Source organism: Fundulus heteroclitus, unplaced genomic scaffold, assembly GCF_011125445.2.
Source record: "Fundulus heteroclitus isolate FHET01 unplaced genomic scaffold, MU-UCD_Fhet_4.1 scaffold_284, whole genome shotgun sequence".
Lineage (NCBI taxonomy): Eukaryota > Metazoa > Chordata > Actinopteri > Cyprinodontiformes > Fundulidae > Fundulus > Fundulus heteroclitus.
The window spans coordinates 165,737-175,898 of record NW_023396694.1 but is presented as its reverse complement, the minus strand read 5'-3'; positions in this window follow the sequence as shown (position 1 = coordinate 175,898).

Here is a 10,162-nt window from a genome sequence, read left to right as displayed (position 1 = left end):
GAGAGAAACCATGTGATTTATCCTGTTCCCTGCAGAGTCCACAGAGAGAAAGGGAGGTACAAGAAAATTGTTGTTACTTTTTACAATGAATAATTCCCCACAATAATGAAAGGCATTTGCAAAGCGTGACAAAAGAAATATTTGAAAAATAAAGCCATTATTTCAAGTGCTGATTGACATGCAGTTTACATACTAGCAGCTTCCTTACTTTATTCAAGCTACAGTTCTGGAGGTAGGTCAACTTAGAGTGGACCAGGAAAGAAGAATATATACTGTCAACTTATTTTAGCACATTTTTTTTAAGTGTCTTGTCTGGAAATGTGGCAACAAGAATTGTTGTCTTTATGCCAAAAAGAGCCCAGCAGGTTTTACTTTCACAAGCAGAGCCTTACTGCTTTCGACATAGTACTCCGCTTGATTTATGCATGCAAGTAGCTTTATTATAATTTATGCAGGGAATATTTCATGTTATATGGACACTAAAACAAGAATGTAGAAGAGAAAAAGAAGGAAGAAAATGTGAAAAGAACAGCTCAAGCAGCCGGTAAAGTATTACAGATACAATAAATTAAAGGCATACTATGCAACATTTTTCAGTTAATTAATATGTTCCATACCGTTTTGGATGATTAAATTAGTCATTTCAGGTCGAACAAAGGTTTTCTCGGCCGCCCTGGTGGTCTGTGGGGGAAATACCGCACTTGCAATTGCAAGAGCCCTCCATTCACTATATGCACGCGCGAAAGCAACAACAAAGAACCGCGTGTTAACCTCAAATAAACATGCAAGCATATCGAGTTTTATTATTATTATTATTTATTTTTTATTTTTTTTTTAATGTTGGCGAGACGCTACCGCGGCAAGGCGGCCGCGGCGGCCGCCTCGCCAAGATAGCGCTGCGGAAAGCTTGATGTTTATACTTTCACTGTGTTAGTCATTGTTTGTACTGCCGTTTTTTCGACTTTTCGTTGCGTTCGCCTGTCTGCTAAGCTCAAAACAACCGCGCCTGGCTTGACAGAGAAACCAGAACAGCTGAGCATCTTTACGACAGTGCACTTTTACTTTCGCCCTCTGGGGGGAGCCTCGCTGGAAAATCAACCCCGGTTGCATAGTATACCTTTAATGCCTTGATACGATCACTGAAATATATACAGTATTATTTATTACAACATGTATAAAGTGACAGCTGAATATAAGAATAGGGGTTTTGTGTATGGAAGTAAGTCTGTAAGTACCTTGATCCAAGCATATTTTAGCACATTTCAACGTAAAATGAAAGTGATAAAATTACTGTAGCATCGTGTGGTATGAGACTAATGACCTTGATGATGTTATGCCAGAAGCTCACTGAATATGATTATTATTATTAATTATAATTTGGTATTATAATTTTAATGAGTCATTCAAACTTAATTAGTAGCTATGACAATATGATTCAAATGGTAGTGATGCTAGAGCTATAAGCTTATAATGATTTATACTACTAATGCATTTATTAATTAGCTGTTATGAACTTATTTATGCCGGAACCAGATTATCTGATCGGCTCCTGACCGAAGAGATTTATCCGGCAAGCTATGAGAACCCCAATATAACTGCAATTAGAGTTTAAATCCTTATTCCTTATCACCAATCCAATGATAATGTCTCTATGTTAATATCAGATGTTAACTCAAAAGGAGATAATTCTGAATTCTGAATAACCATGCAACTGTGAATTGGAATGAAAACAAACAATTACTATTCCACAGTTGTTGTTTTTATTGAACCAAAAGCAATTCCCTGTTACATTAATTCTCTGATTCAACAACCTTGGAATTCTACTCGCTACTAAACTAACATGCAAAATATATGTGGAAATAAAGTCAAAAATGGATTAAAATGAGAGGTAGCAAATCTTAGTTCAACTCATAGTTGTTTAAACATCATATTCAAGACGTTGACATTGGACGTTGTAGCGTTGAAAGGCAGAAAACCGCTTTGAGAATCCAGACGGACACCTCAATGTTTTCCAATAAGCTAGTTCAGCTTAGCTAGCTACACCATACCTACCCAAGATGGCAGCTATGACGTCACGTCACCTACGACCTTACGTGATGTGTGAGGAGGAGGTCCTAATAGACCCTTTTCACAGTGACGTCATGCAACTTCCGTTCTGCGGTGAAGCAGGGTATCTTTACTTCCGCTTTCTCCGCGAGCAGTGTTTTTACATAGGGAATTCACACAGTCCCTCACCAATCTACCAAAATTTTGTTTGGGAAACGTGCACAGACTGGCACAAAAGCTTTTGGCCACACCAGCCTCCAAACTCGACAAAGATTACAAGTTCTTTGTGGAACAATACCTTTTCGATTATTAAGGTAAGAGCTTTGTCTTCTTAGCTCTGTTGTTAGCATAGATGCTAGGATAATGATAGCTATGCTACCAACAGGACTTTTGTCATTTATTAGTTTACTATTTCTCTATTACATTGCTATGCTAGCTTTATTGCTATATCAGCTATTCTGTTTCACAGCTTTTAGCCAATGAGTCACACCGGGGATATAGTTTATGTATAATGTTGAGCCTTTTCATACTTTGTTTTAGAACAGTGTCAATGCTGTTGGCCACTTGGTCACAGTTAGATAAGGTGACCAGATTTCTGAAATCAAATCTGGGGACATTTCTTGCTCGTACATAAAAAACAATTCATCTCATCAAGACGAAATTAGGAAACGGGGACAGTAATGGTTTCATTTATTTTACATATTTATTAATATTTAAACAACAAAAATCAAGTGTAAAAGCCAGGAATGTGCCTCTCCACACTTTTAGTATATCCTAAGATTAATAAAATTAATAAATAGTGTTAATAGAAAACTAGAACTGTGTCTTTGGGTTGGGGCAAAGTGATGGGGGTGGGAGTGGAGGGGTCTAAGGTGGTTAGCAGGGTTTTTCAATTTTGTGTAGCCCAAAGAGCTCTGCCACCTCCTAAGGGTAGAGTGACATGAGGAAAAGAAAAACCAGTAAATACAAACATTTAGAGTGTGGCTCTCTGTGAAGACAGAGTTCCTCCACCTTTTAAAAAAGTGCAACAAATACTTATTCTGCTCATGTCTACATACCTATGAGCAATAGGTTTTCTGCATTAACATAAAAAAGAAGTAGAGGTCAAGCCCGCACGTAAAGGGTGATACATGTTTCTTATTGTCACCTGGCCACAGCAGGGGCCTGTGCATCTCAAATAAGCAGATTAATTTATTTCCATAATGGGCTATAAGCACAGCTCCACTACTTCCTGAACCTCAGCAGCTCTTTTGTTTCCTTTCTTTCTTTACTGGACAAGCTGATTAATCCAGGTGTGTCTGGCTGGTTACTGAAGTCAGACACACCTGGATTAATCAGGAGCTGCTGAGCTTCAGGAAGAAGTGGAGCTGTGCATGGAGCCTGTTTGGGACAAGAAAATGGGTTTTGGTGTTGTGAGGTGAAACAAAGGCACAGACTTGGAGACCCCTTGGATCAGTGTGCAGCATGAGCATGTATAAACTTACACAAAGTGTGTATAACTACATTATGTGTATGGTAGTAGTTGATGTGCCAGTATATTGTTTTTGCTTCTATAAGGTAAGTTAACTCCGGTCAGTGATTCAGCTAACATGAGATCATCTCTGGTTTCTTCAAGGCGTTCTGTGTCTGAAGAGCCATCAGCCCCGGTATCCAGAACTCTGGATAAAATAAGAGGAGAAGAGAATGTATTATGGGCAGAACTGACATTTTTAAGACACAAGAAAAAATACAACTAATCTGACTCTTCTTTCTGCCACAGCTAGGAAAGTGCAGTGAAACTCATGTTCAGTGCAGAGACTCAGAAAGAGGTTATATCCTCAGACAATTAGGCTTCTCAACTCAAACCTGAGTCACTCTGTTTTACATAGCAAACTTCACACACTACATTACTCACTACGTTACTTTATCACTTAAATCATGTCAACGCTTTATCACTTGAACTTTAATAATACTCTAAGTAAAATTTTATCTCTTCTCATCAAGTGTTCTTTCCATCAGTGTTCCTATTTTCCTCCACCCATTTAATCTCCTTTCTGACTTCCTATCCTCTTCCTCTCTCCTCTTGTATCAATCTTACATTATTCTAAAACAGACATTATATAATTAAAATCAGTTCCAAAAACATTAGAATGTACAACATGAAAACTTCCAGTTATTATTTTATTATATCATCTAATTAAATACTACAAATCGAATTACCACAATATTAGGAGCTACAAGCAAAAACGACATAATAAATGGACATTAAACAGGTGGTTATCTCTTCCTCCATTATTCTCAGATCATGTAGATCTTGTTTCATTCAGTTCTCCTGTTACTGACTCCTATTTTTTCATGAGGAGCTTTCATATATCCAAATTGAGCAGTAGAAAAGCTAAACCTAAGCCTGGAAGTCTATGCTCATAAATCAGCAAAACATCTAGTAATAACTCTACTTCCAACTATCTGAAATATAAACTAAAGATTTCCAATCAGTTCTAAAACATCTTTAGAGGAACCCTTGTTGATCCCTGGAGAACCAGCGTACCAGTTTAGCGCCTTACAAGGAGTTTTCAATTATTCTGTTACATTTTATCCAAGTGTCTTTTACTGATGTGAGCAGCAACTCGTGGTCTTGTCTTACTTTTTATTGATAATTTTTAACTTGGACAAAAACCAAACATTTATCACAGGATCAGCCCGATCAAAATACTTACCATGACACAGGGCAGCTCCCCTTGTAACAACGAATTTCCACTTCTTCTTCTTCTGTTTTAAAAGTGGTGCGTTCTTCTTCTTCTTCTTCTTCCTCTTTGTGTTTTAATGGCATGTGACATCCAAAAGGATCATTACCGCCATCTAGTGGTGCGCGCAGCGCACGCAGTTACCGCAACACTTATTCCCCCTCGATAAAATCGGGGACATTTCCGGGGACAGCTTTAGCCGGGGACAGGTGGTCCAAAACGGAGACAGTCCCCGGAAATCGGGGATGTCTGGTCACCCTACAGTTAGAGCACGCTGTCACAGGTCTGTGAAGAAAAATGAGGAGCCTCATTCCCTTCAGCTTTTTCTTTTTGTGTAGTATTTTACTGCGGTTGCAGACTTTGCAGTATCACACAAAGTTCCTCTGTGGGTTCAGTGTGTTTCTCAGTCTCGTCAGTAGATTTGGAGCCTCAATTAATAAAATAATTCTGCCTATTCCTGTTAAAACTGCGATAGTTTAGGACATCAAAGACTGAGAAAGACGCTGTCAATAATGTTGCATGCACACTAATAATCAGTTTATTATAGTATTTATGGATTATGCTGCTGTCGGGGCAAACCCCTTGTGTCCTATACTGGTATTTTTCAGGAACTGACCAAAAAAACATGGATTTTAAAAAACTTCAGACATCACACTTCATATATTTTAGTTATTTATTACATAGATACTTCATAGCAGCTCTGTCCATTTTACCCTTTACCTGTCCTGTTTATCCTGCTGCCTTGCTCCGGTTCCCCTCTGCCTTACAGAAGAGCCTGCTGCCGAGCTCTGGTGGGTTCTACCCTGAACTGTCAATTCTCTGCCTAGCTGTAGACCCTGCTGCGTGCTCCTGGTTCCAAGAAGTCTCTCTCCGGTCCGTCAGCTCCTGCCAACCCCATCACCCTGTTCCCATGCAGTTCTACCTCGCTGGTTACATCACCCTCCATCCCATCAAACCTTCAATAAAGACTTTCATTTTAAGTCCCGTGTGTGGTTCTGGGTTCATCCATAGACAAATTGTGACAATTAGACTTAGACTTAGACAACTTTATTTGTCATTTTGTATGCACAGAGTGCGTACAGAACAAATTCCGTTTGCATACAGCTTGAGAATTACAGTAAATTACAGGACAAAGTGCAGCAGTGATTTAACAGTAAACAATTGAAATGTAAACAACGCAGGAGAAAGAGACAGTGTGCGATAACAGTGTACAGGTAAGTATTTTTAAAAACCATTTATGTGCAGAAATTAATTAATTTCTCAGATTAATTCCTTTCATTAACAAATTGATTTTGACAGCTCTAATAAAAATGTATGTGGTGACCCACTGAAATTATCTTGGGAAAACTCAATTATCTTAAATAAATAAAGATGGAGTTTAATTTGTTAAAGACCACTTGCAGAAACGAAGGTCTCCTCGGAAGAGAAGTGCTGACTGCAGACTTAAGTGCTTCCGCGAAGGATTTTAAAATTTGGCTGTCACCCAACAGGCTCCTATTTCTAGTCCCCAAAAAAGCCTAGGTTGCTCAAGCTATAAGGTTCAAAGCCCAGTAATGTTGCAAGGGAGTACACACAGACTCTGGTAAACTTTTCTGCACTCCACCAGAGCTAAGTTTGGACCTTTGCTTTCAAGTAGGCATCATAGGTGGAGAATAAATGTGTACATAGAGACCTTCACAAATATCCCGTGATGTCGAAAGGAATTTTGTAAAGGAGCAAAAAGCATAGGATTAAGGCTGTGGTTTGTCTGATTAAGGCTGTGGATGAGCACAGAGATAATTGATGTTCCTCATTTATGCTTAATCTATGACTATGTGATCAAAAATAGTTAAAGTTTTTGCTCAAGTAAGGGCTTACAAAGTTATCAGTTACAACTGCAAGCAGCTTTGTGAGTTTGCCTGTCAGTGGTGGTGTTTGGGGTGGAAGGGCCAGTACTGGGTTACGACTCTCAGCTGGGAAGAGAAGGCCCAGCTATGAGAGGGATGGCTTGCCACTGGTTTCTAAAAGGTCTCACTGTTATTTATATGCTCTGCTGTCTGGAGGCCAAAAGGGGACAAAAGAGAAGGAACTTGAAAACCTTATTTGCTGAGCGAAATTAGTTGAGAAACTGTTTAAAAGTGAAAACAAAACAGGAAATAAAAAATTATTGCAGTGGATGTGCAATGGTGTATGCACCATTGCACATCGTCACTCTTCTGAAACCCATGAATAAAAAGCAAATACCAGAGTAGATATTGCACAAAGTAGTAGAATAAAATCCAGCCTATTTACAGAAACATGGTAGTATAATATCCAATTTGCATGATAGTGCAGCAGCGGCCCGACATAACTAAGGCATGTGCAAGCTACAACACCATCTGGGAGACAGTGTAAACGTTTAATGATTGGATCAGAACCTGTGCAACAATTGCCATGATGTTATTGAGTCTGTTGTGAACAGCGTAAATTATACAGCTGGGAGGAACAACCTGCAGAAGCGCTCCTTAGAGCATCTGGGATGCAGCAGTTTGACACTAAAAGAGCTCTCCAGCTCTGCAACAGCTCCATGCATGGGGTATTGTCCACCAGTGATGGTATTAATCTTACAGTCCTTTGTCTCCCACCACCTGCACGGGATACAAAGGGGATCCCAGGACAAAGCTAGCCCTCCTAATGAGAATATCCAGCCGCTTCCTCTCAGCTACAGATAAGCTTTCTGCTCCAACAGACCACACCATAGAAGAAGGTTGACGCCTCAACAGAGTTACAGAAGGTATTCAGGAGTGTCCTCTGCACTCCAAAAGATCTCAGCTTTCTCATCAGATAAATTCTGCTCTGACTCTCTTGTAAAGAGCATCAATATTATGGCTCCAGTCCAGTTTATTGTTCAGGTGAACACCCAGGAACTTAGAGAGTCCACCATCACAACTTCAGCATCTGAAACTCAGCAAATGTTCTAATAAAAATAATTTCAATAGAAAATATTTTACTTTCCCTTCTGCTGTGCATTGGGAATTGGTTGTTTGAACACAAACCAGTTTTGTTTTTAAATAATTTAAAGCTAATTTGACCTCATTCAAAATTCCTTAAACCTTGGTTCTTAAATATACATAATCACACAAAATGGTGATATCGCTGCGTCATATTATTGGTTTCAATTTTAGTATCTGTTCCTATTTCCTGGAGTTCATTGGTTTTGCTTATTCTTTTAACTTATTTGTAGTAGTTTAGTTGAATGCTACAAGCTTAGTTGACAATTTTGTTGACTAAAGAAGTTTAACCGGATGATGATTTATTTTGTTAGTAAATTCTTGTATTTGGAGATAAATTGTTTGTGTTTGTTCTGTATATTTGTGCGTGTCTGCTATTTCACAACATCTATTGTTCTATAATACCACACATCTGCAGGCAGGTATTCTAATAGCTGACTGAGAATGATAGCCTTTGACTAGTATTTCAGAATAATCAGGCATTTCCCGGATTTGTTAATTTTTAATATAATTAAAATTTTTCTGCATAACATCGTTTGATAGTTATTAATAGCTATTCATAGTCAAACCAAACCTACTGGTGCACAACCAGAGATTCTTAGAGAAACCTCAGACAGACAAAGGGACAACACTTTAATTAAGGAACTATTTAATGAAGATAAGGTTAAACAAAAAGGAAAGATCCAACAAAATGATCTGGTTGCAGCTGCCTTACACAGTAAGCCTACACAATATATATGTTAACACAAGAGTCACTTCCTGTCACTGTGCATATTCCAAGAATTTAAGATTTCTGAGTTTTCTAAGAGTAGTACAATTTTCTAGGTTTTTATGTCTAATTTTGTCTTGAAGAAGGCAAATATGAAACATGACAGCAAATAAAACAAAACATAAAAATTAAAGATAATAATACAGAGAATAATAATACAGAGGCACAAAGATGCTGAAACTCCCAAATAGTTTTCTTAAGTAATCTGGAACAGTATATAGTTAAAAAAAAATTTCTAGGTCTGTGGACGTATGGAACAAGATAGGTGAGTAAGGTGACAGTATCATTTTCCAATTTATTTTTACATTAATAAAAACAAGCAGCCCATAAAAAGATCTTTACAGATTTTCCAATGAGTGTGTATTCGGTTGGTGAGTGAAAAACCAAAACACTGATGCCTAAAACATCTAAATCAACATGTGACATGGCAGATCAAAGATAAAGCATGTTAATGTGAATCAATGTAAAAACATTACTTTTGATAGTCATTGCCAGATGTTCTTTGATAAAAATAGTCAAACAACCTAAAAGTAAAACTGGATCGGACCTGTCTTTTTAAAACTGGGTCTAAAATGATAAATGGCTAAATGGCTAAAATAAACCCCCAAAAATTGTGTTTTTGATTTTAACAAACAAAATAAAGGTAATTTAAACTCACAAAGTGTTTAATTTAATTTAAGACTTAATTTAGCCAAGGTAAAAATAACCGTTCCACCTTGGTGGTAACTTTGTCTGGAAACGCACACATCAAAGGCCATACCCTGGACTTCATCCCCAGGACCTCTGGCTCTGGCATCAACCTCTACAAGTTTTCAGCAAAGGATTTTTAAATCGCTGATTATTTCCTCCATACATTCAACATTTATCTCTGTTTCTCCATAACTAAGACTCTGCAAGTTATCTCATTAAAAAATAGGGGCATTAAAGTGGATATCCTTTCCTCTTGCACCTCTTTATGATAACTGTTTGAATAACATTCTAAACTGTCTGCCCCCTGTTTTACCGCTGCCCTCTGAGTTTTGTCCATTTCTTTGTGAATTGTTAGTCTAGTTTTCTTTTGAAGAGGTTCAAGTTGACAACATTTACCTTACATGTACCACACAGTACAGTAAAATGAATTAACTGCTCAAATTAAATACAGTTGCTATTGTGATATTATCTGTTCCAGTGAAGGTAACTTCAGGACTTTGTTTTCACAGTTCAATAACATTGTCCAGCCATCACATACAACCCCCCCCCCCCCCACCTGTTCTCAAACGACTCATCACCTCTCTTCCCTTTTGAAATCCTTTATGTCAACTATTTTCCAGTTTTCTACTTTGAAGCATGCTCTAGCATCTCCAACATCAACTGTAAATCTAAATCTTTCACTTCTATGCTTGATCCATTCCCAAAAGGCCTAATTAAGCCCTGCATTCAAGTGCTCCACCTATTCAAAACTGCCATAATTCACTCATCACTTACCTCTGGAATTGCTCTTACCCTCTTCAAAATCGGAATTATCACTCAAATACTGAAGCTATCTAGCTCAGATCCCAACAACTAAAATACTCTCCCCCCATTTCAAAATTAGCCTTTATCTCCAAAGTACTAAAAAACTGAGAAAAAACAGTTGCTTTCCAACTTCACTCCCATTTTACAAATAACCTTTATAA